The following is a 21,376-nucleotide window of genomic DNA, read 5'->3' on the forward strand; positions in this document are numbered from 1 at the left end:
ATTTCTGAAGTTAAGCTGACCTTATTGACCTAAACTACAAAGTAAATAAAATAATGTCTAATAAATACATAGGCTTTCATAGACTTTTTTGTGGAAGGCTGCAGGTTTCTTATCAATGTTTATTAATAATCATTGGGGTACATTTAAGGAATGGAGAAAATCTGTAACTTCTCTCTGGAGGTTATTCAAGAGAATTGACTTATAAAATTCCCAGCTCCTGTGCCATACTCCTGCCTCTTCCAGAGGCATTTTTAATGAAGAAGGTGGGAGAATTGGCTGTTATCAGGTTGGAAGACACTACTCTTCTCTTCCTGAGTGTGGGCTCCACTCAGTGCCTTTCCATCTGTGGGACTGACAGAAAGGCTTTGTGAGCAGGAAGTGAAGCTGGAGCCACAAAAGCATGAAGCCTGTGGAGGCAGGCATCGTGGGCGCCGGACGTCTGCAGAAAAAGTTGAAAATGAGCCAATGTGTGAAAAATTGAGAGGCATTCTAAAGCCTCTGAAGACATCAGAAGCCAAGTATCATAAGAAAAGGAATAAAGAAATAAAAGCTGCCATTTTTATAGCCTTCTTAGGATTACTACCAATTCCATTTAACCTGAAACTATTTCATTGGCTTAATGTTATTCATAACTACAAAAATAAAGACGATGTGTTTTGAAAGACAAAATAAATGAAAAAATAAAACCTTTTGAGGAAGGAAATCTTTGATAATGAATATTTTAGAATTATATCAAGCTCTTTGATGATGTCTTTTGCCTGACACTATTTGACGGTAAATCCAAGAAACCTCTAGACAGTCACATGTGAAGTTCATCTTCAGGTTTATGTGTTTATGCATCACACCTGAAGACCAGACAGTACAGACAAATTACCCACAGAAGCAGAGGTGCATTTCTTCCTAAGAGTATATTATTTGAGATGGATCCAAATGTGGAAATTAAAAAGTTCTAGTCAGGATTTAGAGGCTAATATATCTACAGAGATTTTGGAAAACATTTTTAGGTGACAGAACTTTCAAAAATCGGTATAAAAATGGAATATTGTCAACTCTCTTAAAAATTCCCAAATTGTCTCACTTTCCTCTTTGTGCAAAATTTTTAAATTTTTAAATTTCCATTAAAAGACATTTTGAAAGATTTATGTTTCATGATAAGGAGCTGCACAGCTCAATATTGTAGCCACTGGCTATGTATGGCTATTTAAATTTAAATTCATTAATATTAATAAAGTTAAAAAATTATGTTCCTCAGTTGCACTAGCCACATTTAGAGTACTCTGTGACTTCATGTGGCTCCTAGCTACCATATTGCATGGCGCAGACATAAAACATTTCCAATGCTGCAGAAAGTTCTATTGAACAGCACTGATCTAAAGCAATTTGTCTTGATGTCTTCTACAGATCACTAGGTCTATGTTTTTAATAAAGGGTAGTGTACTGGGAGTTCTGAGTTAAAATTTTTCTTTCTTGGAATTCCCATCATGGCTCAGCAGTAATGAGCACAACTAGTATCCACAAGGACTCAGGTTCTATGCCTGGCCTCGCTCAGTGGCTTAAGGATCCAGCGTTGCCATGAGCTGTGGTGTAGGTTGCAGACACAGCTTGGATCTGGTGTCATTGTGGCTGTGGTGTAGGCTGGCAGCTGCAGCTCCCATTCGACCCTTTGCCTGGGAACGTCTATATGCTGAAGCTGCAGCCCTAAAGAACAACAACAAAAAAAAAAATTTCTTTATTTTTTTACCTGTCAGTCTCTAAGAGAAGGCTCTGGGATCTAGGAATTTCCTAAACTAATTTAGACATCAATTCCTCTTTGTGAAGAAATTTCCAGGACAGTGTTCCACGGAGCAAACTTTGGGAAACATGGATCTGTAGACTACAGGGTTTGTTATCATAGACTGTGCCTTAGTCATCCCTCTCTCTCTCCCTTCTGCTTCCAGAACAATGTTCACACATGGTAGGTATGTTCTGTTGGCTTGACTGAGCCAAGTGAAAGAGAAAGGGGTATAAACGGATACAGGGTGAGGTCCATCTAGATTTTAGGCTCCCAAACCAATTGCGTTCTCTACTGGAGCAACCCAATAAGGTAAAACCATCGCTCTTCTGTACCCTAGCACACACAACTTTTAGATTTCCACATTTGGATTCAACTGTCTGATATATACCATTTCAAATTTCCATGGTTTGAGAAAGCAGGAAACATTCTGAAAGGTATATTTTCCCGAATTATTATTTAACTTGCTAAATTAAGTTTGATTGGAATTTGCTTAGAACTCTAGTCTTCCTCACTGCACTGGAAAGAAGTCTAAAGGCTCCAAAACCCCTCTATCTTAATAGTACTGCAGTTTGGATAAGTTCTAATGAAAATTTGATGCTTTAAAAACAACTTAAATTTTCCTTTTAGTGACATATCTTAGCAAAAGCTGGCTGGAGCCTGGGAGGCAAGAGAACATCGTTTCCAAGGAAAACCACAAATCCTTCTTTCAAAAAAAAAAAAACTCTTCCATGTACTATAGTTTATTTTTCTTTTAACTGAGCCCTGCTTGAAATCCTGGTTCCTTGGTTGTTGTCCTAACTCTAACATCGGCTAAATATTCTGCGACCCTAGTGGGATGTTAGAAGGACAGTGATGGGTGAGAGGAAATTACCTTGATTTCCACAGAAGCCAGATCCTAAGTAAACTCTCCACAGCCTTCCTGTCCCTTAGTCTTTGCTCTCCTTTCCTTTGCCCAAATGTCTCTCTCTCTCTCTTACATATCCAAAGGCCTGTCACTTCCAGGAGGCTTTATGTTCCTCATTCTCCTTCTTCTGAATACCTATTATGTTCACCATTGGACCTCTCACTCGGCATGGACCTTGGAATTCCTAAAGTGGGAACTTCTATGCCATGTTCTGTCTCCCAGGAGAGCTGAGTGGGTCTTTAGAACAGAGATCAAACTTTAGTGACCTCTTGGAGTTCCCATCATGGTTCAGTGGAAAGGAATCTGACTAACCTCCATGAGAATGCAGGTTTGATCCCTGGCCTTGCTCAGTGGGTTAAGGATCCAGTGCTGCCATGAGCTGTTGTGTAGGTCACAGATGTCATTTGGATCCCAAGTTTCTGTGTCTGTGGCAAAGCCCAGCAGCTACAGCTCCGATTCAGCACCTGGCCTGGGAATCTCCATATGCTGCTGATGCGGCCCTAAAAAGACTGAAAAAAAAAATATTGAGTGACCTCTTTGTTTATTAAACTCTTAGCATCATATCATGCAAGGACCAGTTGTTCAGTAATGATAATGATAAAACACCCTCACATATTGCTTAAAGCAGATTGCCTTATTTTAAATTGTCTAATTTAGAATTTGCAGTGATACATATAACAGTTAAGAGGTTGACGAATTAAAGAATTATAAAAATATTTTTTTATACATTTAACCTACATTAAAAATCATTTTAAGATCTGTCGAGACACGTAGTCACATAACAACCACTGGGCCAATGGAGAAGGGAGATAAACTGAATTACTGCGTTTGACTAACTTTCCTTTTTGTTTCTGGATAGTATTTTTTTATTGAGCTGTACTTCACATAACCAAAAATTCAACCTTTTAAAGTGTACACATTGGTAGATTTTAGTATAATAACTGTGTTGTGCAAATACCAGTACTGTCTAATTCCAGAACCTTACCATCATCCCCCCAAAAAGCAACATATTCTTCAGCAGTTACCCCCAATGTCTCCTTTCCCCCTTACTCTGGAAGCCATGAATCTCTGTCAGGTTACATATTCTGGACATTTCGTGTAGGTGGAATTATATTATAGTGTTCTTTTGTGTCTGGCTTCTTTCACTTAACATGTTCTCAACGTTCACCAACGTCATGGTGTGTATCAGTACTTTGTTTATTTTAATAGATTAATACCATTCCATCATATGGATATGCCCCATTTTATCTTTTCATCAGCTGATGGACCCTTGAGTTGTTTACACTTTCAGGCTATTACGAATAATGCTGCTCTGAAAAATTGTGTCCAGGTTTTTTGTGTGGATGTGTTTTTAGTTCTCTCAAGTATATAGCTACGAGTGGAATTTCCCTGTTCACTTTTTCTTACTCTTCATGTAAATCTTTGAAATCATATATTTTTTATTAGTCTTATGCACTCAGTAAAGGAGATCCCGGAAAGATTTCAGTCTGCTAGAGTGTTGCAAACCAAGTGATTTTTCTGAGAAAACATTTCTTTAGAAACAGTTATAGATACAAAGAACAAATAGGTGGTTGCCAGAGGGGTGGGATGGGGAGAGAAAAGAAATAGGTGAGGGAGATTAAGAGGTACAAACTTTGAGTTGCAAAAGAAATGAGTCATGGGTATGAACTGTACAGTATTGGAATGTAGTTAGTAACTGTGTCACATCTTTGGTGACAGATCATAACTAGAATTATCCCAGTGATCATTTTGAAATAAATAGAAATATTGACTCTCAAATATAATGGGAATAACATAGTATATTATAGGTCAGTTATTCTTCAAAAACAAACTTGTAGAAATAGATATGAGATTTATGGTGACCAGAGGCAGGGTGTGGGAAGAGGGTGGATTGGATGAAGGCAGTCAGAAGGTACAGACTTCAGTCATAGCATAAATAAGTACTAGAGATGAAAAGCACCACATGAAAAATATAAGTAACACTATTTTATATATGAAAGTTGTCCAGAGTAAATCCTAAGTGTTCTCATCACAAGGGAAAACTTTTTTTTCTATTTCTTCAATTTTGTGTCTTATTTGAGAAAATGGATGCTCACTAAACTTACTGTGATAATCATTTCATGTTGTATGTAAGTCAACTCATTTTGCTGTACACCTTAAACTTACACAGTGCTCTATGACAATTATACCTCAAAAAACTGGAAGGAAAAAATAGTCTGATTCAGAATAGTTTCTCCATAGTGACTTCACTTAGATTCTTGACTCTGTCACAAGGTGGCTTCAGGGGACCTAGCCTCCCAGCCCCCCAATACATTAGGCCCTCTAAGATAAATATGTCATCTGATTCTACAAAGACAGGTTAGAACAAGTGCCCTAGTTAACCTCCAACTCAATAGTTGTCTCTGACTTCTTCCTGAAAGAAGTTCTGGAGCCACCACTGCTCTCGTCCCATCTTTCTTAGATTCCTCTCCCTCTTAAATCACAGGAGCTATTTGACTAAGTGGCTAGAAAATAAACACCAGTCCATCATTTGCCACAGTCTTTACAGCAACATTGCTCTGTGATGTGTATAAGGGTTCTGTGGAATGGAAGGGTAGAGACCCTCCTTAACTTCCCAAAGTAGTAAGGGGCTGCAGGACAGAGAGGTGGTGGTTGCTGTGGGAATGAAATACCCCCATTCAAGTGCCTGTTTCTTTTCTGAATAAGGCTAATTGCCAATTTGAGAAGAAGAGATGTAAAAATGATCTATAAAGTGCTCCTAGGATGAAAAATTATAGCATATTTCCAGGTTCAAAAAATTAGTTTGCTCCTTTGGGCCTCAGAATGGTTTAGCAATGTTTTCTGCCTTCAGATACAAAATTTTAGTAAGTCACCACCAGCATTATTTATACTAGAATGGCATGGGATGGGATTGGGTGGGATGGGACAGGACAAGATAGGACAGGACAGGATAGGGTAAGATAGGATAGGAGAGGAAAATGTGAATTCCCCAGGTAGCAAGCAAGTATTAGTATTATTTCTTCAAGCTTTGTCTTAATTGTATGTGGGGTGTGTGTTACATCTGGGTCATGATGTAAAATGCATTTCTCTCTCTGGTTCATCTTCAGTAATGTTTGAAAACCATACCTCTGCAGAAGTCTTCAGTTACTTTTTCTTATTTCTTGTTAATCATGGGCATTTGCATACATTTCTGAATATTTTTATGTCTTATGTATAAATATCCTATTTTTGTCTGAAGCTAAGGCTAATTCCCATTTTGATCATTCCTCCGTAGCCAAAAGTTGTCTAAGAAGTATTTGTGGTATCTTTTATATGAAAAGCCAGATGAGGTGTACTATGGCATGTTGGAAATAAATATTTCTGGACTCACTAAATAATTTTGAGAGAAAACAGAGCTGTCAATCTCCTCTACCCTCAGGAACATTCCAGATGGGCTTAAAGCATTGTTTTGGAAGTGTGACTAGGGAAGCCAAGGAAATTAGCAAACAGCGTTAAGAGCAGGTGTGACACAAAACATTGCAGTGTTTCATCTAGAAAATTCTAGTCTGTCTTTTACACACATTGCCACACAAAATGGTTGGCCTCCAAGAGAATCTTAGTATATGTGTCTCCTAAGCAATGAGGAAGTGTGTAAGTCTCTTTTTAATGGCATAAAAAGTATAATAAAACCATGATTCATGCCACTAAGTTTCCTGTTTGTAATAGATGTCCATTTTGTATAAATCCCAAGAAGAAAAGTCTAGTGGACATTTCTAAGTGTACTTCCTTTCTAGCCCCAGTTATCCCCCTAACTCTTGTAGAACACAATTTGTAAGCCATTAAACATTCACAGTAGTACAGCAATCACAGAAACAGGAACATTTTTGGTCCTGGTTGTATTCGTTCTGTGATTAGTGTTTCTAAGCTTTACTGCACGTCTCAGACCCTGCTCAACATTCTTAGAAATCTTCGTAAAAGTCCAGATATCTTTGCTCAGAAGCCTCATTGTATTTCTTCTTCTCTTTTGCTATTTTTACTCATTGAAACAGTCTTCAGTCTTGGCCTCTCACTTACGCTCCAGTTTTAATTTTCTAAATGCCTGTAGGAAACTTGGATGTCTGGTTGCCCCTCTGATTTCGCCATTTCCATCACTCAAACTCTCTACATCTTCATCCTTTCCATTTTATACAGTATTACCTTCATTGCTTCAGGCAACAAATGCAAACAATATTTTGAAACTTTTCATCCACCATTTCAAATCTGTCAGTAGGATCTGTTGTTAATTCCTTTGAAATGTTTGAGATTTGCCCTTTTGTCCACTTACACTAGGACCCCATAGTCTTGGTCGTAGTCACATTTTGCCTGAGTTACTACTACAGACTCTTCCATTCCTTGTTCAATTGATAGGGAAATTATAGGCAGGACAGCTTAAAATTTTGTTAAGAATGTGCTGTATGTCAGATATTTATCTAGTCACAGAAATAACTCCATAATGAGCAGTACTCAGTCTGACATCAAGTTTCTCAGAATCTCTTGGCTGCTACTGCCATACTGGTACCAGATACTCATTTCTTTATTAATTTTTATTAGAGTTGTTATGCGGTGTTATGTCATTTTCTGCTGTATAGCAAATATATATTTACACCAGGGAGATTGAATATATTTCCCTGTGCTATACAGAAGGACCTCGTTGTTGATAATTTCTAAATATAATAGTTTGCATCTACTACTGGAAGTTTTGAACTCCCAGTCCATTCGTCCTCCTCTCCCTTCCCCCTTGGCAACCACAAGTCTGTTCTCTATGTCTGTGAGTCTGTTTCTGTTTTATAGATAGGTTCATGTACACCATATTTTAGATTCCACCTATAAGTGATCTCATGTAGTATTTGTCTTTCTCTGACTTACTTTACTTAGAATGATAATCTCTCTAGTTGCATCCATGTTGCTATGAATGGCATTGTTTCACTCTTTTTATGGATGAGTAGTATTCCATTGTATATATGTACCACATCTTCTTAATCCATTTGTTGATAGACATTTAGGTTGTTTCCAAATCTTGGCTATTGTGAATAGTACTGCCATGAACATCTATCTTTTTGAATTATAGTTTTGTCCAGATATGTGTCCAGGAGTGGGATTTCTGGATGATATGGTAATTATATTTTTATTTTTCTAAGGAACCCCCATACTGTTTTCCATAGTAGTTGCACCAGCCTACATTCCCACCAACAGTGGAGGGTTCCCTTTTCTCCATACTCTCTCCAGTATTAATTATTTATAGATGTTTTAATGATGGCCATTCTGACTGGTATGAGGTGGTACTCACTGTAGTTTTGGTTTGCATTTCCCTAATAATTAGTGATGTTGAGCATATTTTCATGTGTCTACTGACCATCTGTATGTCTTCTTTGGAGAAATGCCTTTTTTAGGTCTTCTGCCCATTTGTTGATCTTTGTTTTTGTTGGTGTTGATTATGTTGATTATGTTATTGAGTTGTTGGAATTATATTTTGGAGATTAAGCCCCTGTTGATTGCATCATTTTCAAATATTTTCTCCCATTTTGTAGATTGTCTTTTCATTCTGTGTATGGTTTCCTTTGCTGTGTAGAAACTTGTAAGTTTGATTAGGTCCTATTTGTTTATTTTTGTTTTGATCTCTTGTCTTGGGAGACAGACCTAATAAAACATTTGTGTGATTAATGTCAGAGAATGTTTTGCCTGTCTATTCTCTTTTAGAAGTTTATGGTGTTATGTCTCATGTGTAAGCCTTTAAGCCATTTTGAGTTTATTTTTGTGCATGGTGTGAGGGTGTGTTCTAATTTCATTAATTTACATGCAGCTGTGCAACTTTCTAGCACCACTTGCTGAGGAGACTGTCTTTCCCCCCATTTAATATTCTTGCTGCCTTTGTTGATGTTAATTGACCATAGGTGTGTGGGTTTATTTCTAGGCTCTCTATTCTGTTCCATTTATCTGTATGTCTATTTATTTTTTTATTTTTTATTTTTATTTTTATTTTTATTTTTTTGGTACCAGATATTCTTAAACATCACTCTCATTGCATCACTTTCCTCCTCTAGATTTTGGGATTAAGTTCAAATGTTTTTACCTGACTTTTGTGGTCTTTTATATTTGGAAAGACCCCATCTGTCTACCTTACTTCCTTAAATTCCCTGACATTCCTCATTTCATGCAACAAGCCATCTGTCTCCTTCATGCTCTATAAACTTCTTTACCTTTACTTCTGTGCTTACTGTACTTCCCTCCCTCCCACTTCCACACAAAACTTATCCATCCTCAGAGTCTATTTGGTAGTCCACCTTTGCACAAAACCTTCCTTCTGTGATTCTCCCAAATCAATTTTTCCCTTTTCAATACCTAGTGTGCCGGTAGCTGGAGGATAATTCTACCTTAGGGCACTGAGCAGTATTAATTGTATCCTATGTTTTAGGGTGCCCCTACACATAGAATATAAACTTTTGTATCTTTTCTTAAATACTTAGTAATGGCTGCATACTATTCAGTACTGTGCCAAAACAATAGCATATATAGCCTTCCCCAAGCATACTCTTCCATTTCACGGTTCCATGACTTTATTTATGAGATGCTCAGTGACTTGACCTTGGTGCCTGGCCCAAGTTGAAACATTTGAGGTACAGGCATATGCAAACAAATAGATCATGGTATTAGGAATAAATACACATTACAGCAGAAGCTCAGAGGAAGGAGATATTAACACTGTTTGAGGAAGTAAGGGAGAGCCCCCTAAGAGGGCTGCTCTTCCCTGCCTAGAATATCCTTTCTTTCTTGTTTAACATTGCAGATTTTACTGTTCCCTCATAAATCAGCTCAAAATATACCTCTTATCTGTAGCTTATTTTTTTTGTCAACAAAAGAAGAAGTAAAAGACTCAGAGAAGTGTAACAAATTGCCTAAATAATGCAAAGCTTTTCTTCTTGTGTTTTCCATGAGTTTTTTCTCACTGATGTTAAGTAATTCTGCTTATAAATTCCTTTTTGGATTTTGTGGTAACCAGATCTAGAGGACAGTCTTGGGCATTGTACTCCAGGTGTGTTAGAGTAATTGACACAAATTATTTAGATTCTGTGACCCTCTTCATCTATCTTTTAGTCTCTTTTCTGTTTCTGTACTGAATTTCTCAAAGGCTCTGAGTGGACATAAGTGTCTATAAGGGAGGTGTTGTGCTCCCCGCCTAGAACAAGCCCCAAACTGTATGGCTAATCTAGTGAATATGTTTTGAAAAGGTCTCAGTTTCCTTCCTTTGATCACAGGGAAGACGTGTTTGATCTAACCCACCTAATCTCTCATTTCCAGCCAGTTGTGAAAACATGCTTCTCAGGAGTCCAGACCACTGCAGTAGAGGAGAATAAATAATCAGGGAAGAGTAGTTAAATATAGACCAGGGTTTAGGTTTATAAAATTTCAGTCATTTGGTCTGACACTTCCTCCTTGAAACTCCATCCAGAACTGCCCTTGTCAGTGGTGTGTGTCTCTTAATTTTCATTAACCATTTTGGTGTCAGAGCTTTTTATTTTCTCAGCCTTCCTAATAATGTAAATGCTCTGACTTTCTCTTTAAACGAAGTTTAAAAATCTGCTATGTCCATTCAAATTTATTCAGCAATAGTTCACTAAATCCCTTTGCCTCAGACATTGAAAGTCAATACTGGGGAAACTACAAAGAAGATTCAGCTTAGAACATCAGCTTAACATATCACTAGGAAGTTTCCATCACTACAGATTACATGTATAATTTTACCTTTTTTTTCTTTTAGAACACTGTCACGTAATACCTGTGTAAGGGGAGGGTATTGAAAACAAAAGCTTTCCTACTGGAAGGAGTGTAGAATGTCATTTTAGGGTACTTTGTGATTATTAAAGTCTCAGATATTTCTACTTCTGAACCATCAACTCTACTGCTGTAAATGTAGTCTACTATTACAGTATAGGCCAAGGGCTATATGTAAGGATATTTATTGTGGCTTTATCTATAATAGCAAAAATCAACAAGTATCTATTAATGGGGGTGTGTAGACAAAATCTAATAAAGACATTCAATGAAATACAGTGCAACTGTTTTTTAAAATGAGACAGACCCACTTGCATGGATATGGAAATATCTCTAAGATGTGTTGTTTTAAAAAGTAATTTATTCAAACTTTTGAAATATTTATATTTTGAAAATGCTTTATAAAGACTTCCATTTCCAGCCATAATGTAAAAGTAATAGGTTAACATGATGTATCAGATTTACCTTCTCTATCCTATATCATTGTAAAAATGAACAAAGCATTTTAAAGCAACTGTTTAGGAATTTGACACTGAACAAGGGAGAGCTGCCTGTGGTCTTTGAAAGGAGGGAAACATGTTATGTGAACTCCACATTCTCCATGGCTGTCTATCTCAGGTAACCTTACTAACTATGGCTCAGGGAAGTGCAGACCAAACAGAGAGCAAACATCTTTCTGGGTGAAAGAGAAATCATAGTTCAGGGCTGTTGGAAAGGTAGAATTTGAATGACAGGGTATTGGAGAGGAGGGGAGTGTACAAAGTATATATACACCAGAACCTATATGGAGATATTTCTATATCTGTATATCTACTATCTATTTATCTGTCTATATTCTGTACAGAGAAAGAAAAAAGGGAAGGAGACACTATCCTTGAATACTAGCTAAGCATGTACAGTGAGAGTTTGACAATTCTGGAATAGCTACTGATGGGATTTGAATCAGATATAGATTTTAGAGCTTGCACAATACTGAGATATGTTACTATTCCAGCCAACCAAAATGAAGAGACCTTGCTGAACACTCTGCACATTCAGTTGAGACCTTACAAAAGATATTCCATGAAATAAGGCTACTTCAACTTTACATAAAGATAGTCCTAGAGTAGGTCGACAGATCCAGCCTTGCTGCTATTAAACTGATCTTCCAATAAATTAACTAATTTCCAAAATAAAATATAATACTCTTCAAAGAAGGAAAAGAAAATAGCATCCTAATATTCAATATATATTCAAATAAATTACTAGACATGTGAAAAAGCAGGAAAATATGACTTATAGCCAAGACATGAAAAGAGTAAGTAGAAAAGGCCCAGTGATGATGTAGAATTTAGGAGAAGAAATTTTAAGAAAGAAAATGAGAATATAGTTATAATGAGAGAATAGGTGAAAGAGTTCAGCAAAGAGGAGAAAGATATATACCAAAAATATCTGGAATCAAAAATACAATATTTGAGATGAAAAATACAGTACATGTATTGAATAAAAGATCAGAAACTTCAGGAAAAATTATCAATGTCCTTGAAAATTGTTCAATGCAAACTGTAAAACAAAGCACAGAAGTAAAAAAGACTGAAAAAATATGCACACAATGATTTGTGAGACAGCATAGAACAATCTAACGTAGGTTATTGGAGTCTATGGAGAAGACTGATTGACACAGAAGAAAAAAAATGTTTGAAAAAGTAATGACTAAAAATGTTTCCAAATGTTAATGTAAATATCAGCCCACAAAATTTAAAACCTCGCCAAAAACGTAAGAAAAGTTAAAAAAAAAGACTCCTACACCTAGATACATCATAATTAAATTGATAAAAATATGAAATGAGAAAAAAATTAAAGCAGCCAGAGAAAGACACAACATATACAAGGAAGGAGAATAAGAATAACCACAAACTCCTTCTCATAATAGTGTTAGCTATAAAACAATGAACAATGAATGGCATCTTTTAAGTTTGGAGGTAAAAAAAAAAAAAAGAACCTATCTACCTGAAATTTCATAGTCTTCAAAATTATTCTGGGAGTTCCCATTGTAGATCAGTGGTTAACGAATCCAACTAGGAACTATGAGGTTGAGGGTTTGATCCCTGACCTCGCTCAGTGGGTTAAGGATCCAGCATTGCTGTGAGCTGTGGTGTAGGCTGCAGACACAGCTCAGATCCCGCGTTGCTGTGGCTGTGGCATAGGCTGGTGGCTACAGCTCCGATTAGACCCCTAGCCTGGGAACCTCCATATGCCGTGGGTGTAGCCTTTGAAAAATACAAAAAGACAAAAAAAAATTATTCTGCAAGAATGAGGGCAAAATACAGTTTTCAAATAAAGAATAGCTGACAATGACAATATTCATAACTAGCGTAACTACACTACAAAAAAATGTTCAGAGGTCTTCAGTCTAGAGGACAACTGACACTGAAAGGAACTCAGGTATCAGCAAGGAAACAAAGAGTGTCAAATATGTAAAATGTATGGGAAAATATAAAAAGACAATATGTATGAGACTATTTAAAGGGAAAAATAACTATGAAGTATTTTACATAATATAGTAATATAAAAGTAAAATATGTGACAAGCACAAAAGAGAGAAAATAAATGTTTTAAGGTTCTTATATGGAAAGAGATAAAATTCTAATCTAAATGAGACTGTTACATTATCAAATTATAACAATATAAGTTGATAATTTCTATTTTAATTAGATGACCAAACACTGAATATGAAAATAGTGATAACTGGGAGTTCCCATCGTGGCGCAGTGGTTAACGAATCCGACTAGGAACCATGAGGTTGAGGGTTCGATCCTTGCCCTTGTTCAGTGGGTTAACGATCCTGCGTTGCTGTGAGCTGTGGTGTAGGTTGCAGACGCAGCTCGGATCCTGAGTTGCTGTGGTTCTGGTGTAGGTGGCAGCTACAGCTCCGATTCAACCCCTAGCCTGGGAACCTCCATATGCTGCAGGAGCGGCCCAAGAAATAGCAAAAAGACAAAAAAAAAAAAAAAAGAAAGAAAGAAAGAAAGAAAATAGTGATAACTGGACATTTGGCTTGTCTCCATGTCCTGGCTATTGTGAATAGTGCTGCAATGAACATGCGGGTGCATGTGTCTCTTTTAAGTAGAGTTTTGTCCGGATACATGCCCAAGAGTGGGATTGCAGGGTCATATGGAAGTTCTATGTATAGATTTCTAAGGTATCTCCAAACTGTTCTCCATAGTGACTGTACCGGTTTACATTCCCACCAACAGTGCAGGAGGGTTCCCTTTTCTCCACAACCCCTCCAGCACTTGTTATTTGTGAACTTATCAATGATGGCCATTCTGACTGGTATGAGGTAGTATCTCATGGTTGTTTTGATTTGCATTTCTCTTAAAATCAGCGATGTTGAGCATTTTTTCATGTGTTTGTTGGCCATCTGTATATCTTCCTTGGAGAACAGTCTCTTCAGGTTTTTTGCCCATTTTTCCATTGGTTGATTTTTCTATTGGTTGATTGGCTTTTTTGCTGTTGAGTTGTATAAGTTGCTTATTTTCTCCCATTCTGTAAGTTTTCTTTTTCTTTTCTTTTTGGTTTCCTTTGCTGTGCAAAAGCTTTTCAGTTTGATTAGGTCCCATGGGTTTATTTTTTCTCTAATTTCTATTGCTTTGGGAGACTGACCTGAGAAAATATTCATGACGTTGATGTCAGAGAGTGTTTTGCCTATGTTCTCTTCTAGGAGTTTGATGGTGTCCTTTCATATATTTAAGTCTTTCAGCCATTTGGAGTTTATTTTTGTGCATGGTGTGAGGGTGTGTTCTAATTAGGAAGTTGTGGTATATATACACAATGGAATACTACTCAGCCATAAAAAAGAATGACATAATGCCATTTGCAGCAACATGGATGGAACTAGAGAATCTCATACTGAGTGAAATGAGCCAGAAAGACAAAGACAAATACCATATGATATCACTTATAACTGGAATGTAATATCCAGCACAAATGAACATCTCCTCAGAAAAGAAAATCATGGACTTGGAGAAGAGACTTGTGGCTGCCTGATGGGAGAGGGAGGGAGTGGGAGGGATGGAAGCTTGGGGTTATTGGATACAACTTGGAATGGATTTCCAAAGAGATCCTGCTGAGTAGCATTGAGAACTATGTCTTGATACTTATATTGCAACAGAACAAAGGGTGGGGGAAAAAATGTATACAGGTAAGGATAACTTGATCCCCTTGCGGTACAGTGGGGAAAAAAATAAAAAAAGTAATAAATAAATAAAAATGCTCAGTACCACTGGAAAAAAGAAATAATAAAATCCATTTGTGGAAATGGGAATTAAAATAGCTAGCTATCTCATAGAGTTAGGGTTAAATAATAGATGAAAATGCAGGACATATGTTTATTACTCTCTAAATTTTTGTTTGGAATGTTATAAAAACATGTAGTACATTGAGTGGCACATAATAGATTCTGAATAAATGTTCACTCACTTTCTTGTTACATGCAAAAAAAAAAAAGAGAGAAAAGAAAATAGTGATAACTGAAAAAGCAAAAAGAAAATGGAGTTCCTCTTGTGGCTCAGCAGTAACAAATCCAACTAGTATCCATGGGGATGCAGGTTTGATCCCTGGCCTTGCCCAGTGGGTTAAAGGATCTGGTGTTGGAGTGAGCTGTGGTATAGGTTACAGATGCAGCTCAGATCCCATGTAGATGCAGGTTGGATTCCATGTTGCTTTGTAGGCCTGCTGCTGCAGCTGTGGTGTAGGCCAGCTGCTATAGCTCCATTTTGACCCTTAGCCTGGGAACTTTCATATACCATGGGTGCAGCCCTAAAAAGCAAAAAAAAAAAAAGCAAAAATAATAAGTAAATGAAAAATAATAAATACTTGATTAAAAGATGACAAGAAGAAAACAAAAGAACAAGTGGCATAAATAAAGGGGAAATAGCAAAATAGTAGAGTTGAACATAATCATATCAATGATTACATAAATGTAAATGGAGTGAACAATGATTAAAAGCCAGAGATTGTCAGACTGGATAAACACACATGATCCAACTATATTAAGACAGTTAAAAATAACAAAGTGGAAAAATATTTAGTATGTATATGAAAGAAGGGACACCACAGAGATTGTAAATATTCTAAAAGTATAAAGTAGTATTATGAATGGTTTGTACTCATAATACCAATTTGACAGAAACTCTCAGAATATAACAAAGGAGGAAATATTTCTCCATGGGTTTTATGGGCCAGTATCACCCTCATACCCAATTCAGAGAAAGACATAATAAGAAAACAAAATGATTAAAAAATATTCCTCATGCATAGATCATAAACATTCTTAAAAGGTTAGCAAATTAAATTCAGCAATACATCAGAATCATAATTCATCATGATCAAGTGAGGTTTACCTGGAATGCAATTGGTTTACCATTTGGAAATCAATCAGTATAAACCACCATATTAACAGAATGAAGGTCAGAAATATCTCATATAGTCATTTTAATAAATGCAGAAAAAGAATTGCAAAAATAAACACCCATTCGTGATAAACATCCTTAGAAAACTAAAAATAATGAAAACTTTCTCAGTCTGATCAAGTGTTATCTATAAAAAAGTCTATAGCAGAGCATAGGGAATTTGGGGGCAGTGAAGTTATTCTGCATGATATTACAATGGTGGATACATTATACATTTGCCAAAACCCATAGAATGTACAACAGAGTGAACTCTAATGTAAATATGGACTTTGGCTAGTAATAATATGTCAATAATCATTCATCAGCTGTAACACAAACATCAGGTATACTGCACGAGTGTGAGACATTAAGAACAGGGTAAACTGGAGTGGGAGAAGGAGAGCATATGGGAATGCTCTGTACTTTCTGCTCAATATTTCTGTAAAATTAAAAGATAATGGGAGAAAAAATAATGTATACATGTATGTGTAACTGGGTCACCATGCTGTACAGTAGAAAAAAAAAATTGTATTTGGGAAATAACAATAAAAAAAATTTTAAAAGAGCTCTAGAGAATAAAGTCAATTTTTCAAAAGCCTACAGAAAAAGAAAATCAAACTTAGTGGTGATGCATTACTACTTCTCCCCTAAAATGGGACATGGGGAAAGGATGACCACTCTCACCATTTCTATTCAGCTTTGTGCTAGAGGTTCTGGCCAGCACAGTCAGCTAAATGAATAAATACCTAAGATAAAGATTGGAAAGTAAAGAATGCCATCTTTATTTGTGTTCTGTTATGTGGTGATGTACATAAAAGTCCCAAGGAATGTACATAGGACTCCTCAGCCTAATAAATGAAATTAGCAACATAATTGGAAATGAATTAAAATACAAACATAAATTGTATTTTTATGTATGTAATTAACAATCAAAAGACACAAGATATTAAAAGTACCTTTTGCAATGGAATCAATGAATACATAACATTGCAGGATAAATTTAACGAAAGATGTTCAAGGGCTATACAATCAAAACTATTCCAACAGACTTTTTTGAAGAAATTTTGACAGACTAAATCTAAAATGTATACAGAATTTGAAAGGACATAGTCTTACAATCTTTGAAAAGGAGAGCAAAGGTAGAGGCCTTAACATTACCTGATTGCAAGATGTACTATAAAGTTATGATAATTGAGACAATGCGAGATTGACTTAAAGGTACAGACATAGATATTAGTGGAACCAAATCAGTAGTCTAAAATAGAACCAGTATATGATCACTATTTTTAAAAAGCACCAAAAAAACTCAACATAAAATGTCATGCTAGAAAACTGGGTGAGACCATATTTTTTAAATGAACCTTGACCTCTGTCTCAGAGCAGTCTAACACTTAAAGATAAATATAAAAGTTAAAATTTCTACAATAATAGAGAGGACTCTTATCTTTGCAAACTTGGCACAGATTTTTTTTAAAACAAGACAGAAAAAGCATTTACCATAAGAAAATAAATTGTGCTCTCTTAAAATTAAAAAGTTCTTATAAAAAGAATATTAAAAATGAAAAGGCAGTGATAACCTGTAATACATATATCTGAAAAAAAATGACTTGTGTCCAGAAAGTATAAAGAACTTCTACAGCTTAATGAAAAGACAACAACCTGATAAAAGTGGTCAAAATTATTGAATAGACACTTCACAAAAGATGGTACAAAGTGGCCACTAAACACATGAAAAAGAAATCAAAATTAGCAATTGGCAGGAAAATGCAAATAAAACCTAAATGGTATATCACTCATACACACACAAGGTTTAAATATCGATGGAGATGTGGAATAATTTAATTTCTCATACATTGTTAGTGGATGTGTAAAATGATACAGACATTTTGGAAAACTGGCAGTTTCTAAATAAGGTTAAATACACATATAACCTAAGATCAGCAATCTCATTCCAAGGACAAATAAAGACCTATGTCTGCAAAAATACTTGTATATAAATGTTCATATCACTTTTATTCATAATAATTAAAGCCAAAACAATCTGAATATCCATCAAGAAGAAAATGAATAAATTGTTTTATTTTTACACAGTGGGATGATAAAAAGTAATGAATGAGTCACTGATGTGGGCAATAAAATGGACAGCTTTCAAAAACATTTTGCTAAGCAAATGAAGCCAGGCATAAAGGATATTTCATGAAAAAGATACTCTATGATTCCACTTTTATGAAACCATGCAGCAAAAAAGGATTTGTTATTAGAAATCAGAGGATGGTGGTCAGTGATGTGAGGCTAAAGCAGCAATTGACTGGAAGGAGCATGATAGAACTTTCTGTGGTAGAAATAGTCCTTATTTTGATTCACTTGTGATATATATATTTATCAGAACTCACTGAACTTATGTACATTCATCTACATATAACTGAATATATAAGGGACAAATATTTATATTCATACATACCCCAAGGAGGGGATAGAAAAGAGGAAAATTGATTTTGTTGGTTTTTTTTTTTTCCTTAATGCATCCCAAGAAACTAGAAGAATGCTTTGGTACACAATAGGTACTCAGTAAATATTAGTTCAATGACTGAAGCGATATATATGAAATCTTTAAAATAATGAGCAAAATCTATTATTAGTATTTACCTTTGAAGGTCAGCCTAATAAACTTTTCCATCTTCTCATCTTTCTATACAGTCAATCCTGAATACATATTATAACCTCTCATGTACATACACACATGTTCACACATGCTTTCAGAGATTCATCATATGTGTTTACATTTTTTTTAATCTAAATCTTGGTAAAAATTAAAGATATCTTCCAATGGAAGCCAAAGAGAAACCAATACATTTTCATTGAATACATGAACTAATAGATAAATTATGATTTTACAAATAATATTAGCCAGTTAAGTTTTTAATAACTTCAAACCCTCTTTATATAATTCAGTGTGTGTCAAAGGCTGGACTAAATATGTCATAGTACCTGTTAGCAATAAAACTGGTTATCATTCCCAAAGAGCATCAGGGAGATTAATTACTGCTGATGTTTCTAGCAACTCTGCAAGGAGGAGATTATTATCTCTAGTTTACAAATGATAAAAATTGAGGTCAAAGAGACTAAAATTTGTCAAAATTCTTAGGCACAGAGAGTAGCACATTCAGATTGTCCTGCTACATCATTGATCCCTTAATTTATGCTTGTTTTTTTAATGATTTCCTTTGCTTCTTATATATCATAAATTAATACAGAGAAAAATAAAATTAAAAGTAATATTTTAAAAAGGCAAATTAACTTAATAATATAGCAGCCATAGAGACTAGTTTGGGGAAGAAGACTAGGAAAAAGAGTTGCTAAATGATAGGTACAGAATCTGACTGAGGGTTAGGCCAACTAGATTGTTGCTTAAAGCATGGACATGGGGGCATTAAAATATCCACGGAATAAATTAGAAGTGAGGTGTTTGCTAAGTTAGAGTTTCTCAAGTGGATTTTTATGTAACTATAGAAATAGAGATTTGTACACCTGCAGCTGTGCTCTGTCTGTAAATGGCAGTTTGTGATGTGGGGCTAAACTCAGACAAAGCAAGGAACTCCCATAAGATTAGGATTGTACAGACAGAGCTTCAGATGGAAATATAGTCTTCTCTCATATGAACATGCCTCTGTTGAATAAGTTTGCAATATGCACATCCAGTTGCAGTTAGCTGAAAGACAGCAGTAGCTGGCAGCTGAAGTCCTGAGATCAAAAAATTTGCACAGCACAATGCTGCTCACAGGATTGAGAAATTTCCTTCATTATCTAAATCTTTAATGAGCCTGCCAAGAAGTTGTCTGGTTTGGATAATCACAAAAAAGGGAATAAGAGCTATAGAAAAGGAGGAAATGTTTGCCTGCTGTTTTTTTTTTTGTTTTGTTTTGTTTGTTTGTTTTTTGCTTTTTTTTTTTTTCTTCAGACTTGACTCTGCTTTGGGCAGCAAAGTGAATCAATAAATTAGTTTATTTTGAAATGGTACTAAATTATTAGTCTCGTGACACCCATGTGCATAGGTCTAGGCTTGGCTGGACTATGTTTATATAGTCTTTCTTTTTATCCTTTTCATCATGAAATCATTAGGAGAAAATCGCAAGGAACTCCCCTAAGATTAGGATTGTCTGAAGAAAAACAAAAACTACAATCTTAAACCACATTTTTTACAAACCGTATAATTTTGAGGGGTATATACTGAATGCTTACCTGGATGTGGGATAGAAATTCAGATATCAGGCCATTTAGCAGTGGGTAAAAGGGAAGAGTTCAGATTGAGGTGGATCTTGAGCTGCACTTGAAAGGCAAATAGAATTTGGGACAGAGATGAATACTAGACACAGGTAGAATGCCACTAAAGAACTCTGGTGTCCTGTCCTATTTCTTCCTGTTAGCTGCTCTTCACCATCCCAACCATTCTCATAACTCAGTACCTCTCAACTTTGTGTACATTCTCATACCCACACACCCCCTCGCCCACACACACATACGTGCACTCACTCACTCCATATATATATATATATATATGTGTGTGTGTGTGTGTGTGTATATATATATATATATATATATATATATACACACACACATCTTTACCTTAAAGGAAGATTCTAGGAAAACTGTATGACGGTCTATAGTAGCTACTTGTACAGCAAAATTAATTTAGTTATTTGCAAGAGCTTCTCACAGATAATAGTCCTTACTGAAAAACAGAACTGCAAAAAATAGTCCCACTGAATACAAATTTTGCCTCCCTTGGATTCTTCCACAGGCATAACTTCTCTTCAGATATCAATACAGGGGAAAGGTTACCAAAAAGTTTCTATTCAGCTTGGGGCAAAATAAAAATACTGTCTATTTGGCAACTTCTTTAAATGGAAGATGTGAGCAGCTTTCGAAAGAGACTTCTGTGAACAAGGACTTGGCCTGCCTTCAGTCCTTCAACACCATCCATAGTAGTAAGAGTGAAAAAACCAGCATTACTCATTAGGGTAAAGGTGGGATTTTCTGTTGTTTCTTCAGTACTGAACCAGATGTTCACATGACCTTGTGTTTCTCTCCTTGGCTTCTCATGGAGAAGTCTTATTTGGAAATTGTAGCACATATAGAGGGATCCTTTGTTGGCAAAGAAAAAAGAAGTTGGAAGGTTCATTTATGGGTTATTTCTATATTACAGTAGATTATTTTCCAAAAAGATTATGTTAGGGATTAACCACTCTGTAACTTTTAAAACATTGAATCACACTTCTTTTAAACTTTCTTAGCTCCACTTAAAAATATAATCATAGAAATATTCCACAATTAACGATGTAGCAAAAGCCACCCCCAATCTGCAAAGTTGCTTCAACAAATGTAGAAGAAAGAGAATAGGCAGAAACAGTTTTCAAATTTCTTACCATAATTTAAAAAGAAAATGAAATAACATGCTAAGATATACGCCAACCATGCAAA

General features: G+C 35.7%; 2 protein-coding genes across 4 annotated transcripts in view; one reads left to right on the plus strand and one right to left on the minus strand.

Moving 5' to 3' along the window:
* Positions 1 to 21,376, plus strand: part of RASGRP1 (RAS guanyl releasing protein 1) — a 977,163-nt gene that overhangs the window by 505,182 nt on the left and 450,605 nt on the right. The gene's annotated exons all lie outside the window — the stretch shown is intronic.
* The window catches only part of LOC110261468 (uncharacterized), a 321,036-nt gene that overhangs the window by 126,971 nt on the left and 172,689 nt on the right, over positions 1 to 21,376 (minus strand). The gene's annotated exons all lie outside the window — the stretch shown is intronic.

The sequence above is a fragment of the Sus scrofa genome, chromosome 1, assembly GCF_054392235.1.
Source record: "Sus scrofa isolate SSC_HxYL_T2T_F1_AM1 chromosome 1, Sscrofa_HxYL_maternal_Yorkshire_Landrace_v2.0, whole genome shotgun sequence".
In the NCBI taxonomy this organism is placed as follows: domain Eukaryota; kingdom Metazoa; phylum Chordata; class Mammalia; order Artiodactyla; family Suidae; genus Sus; species Sus scrofa.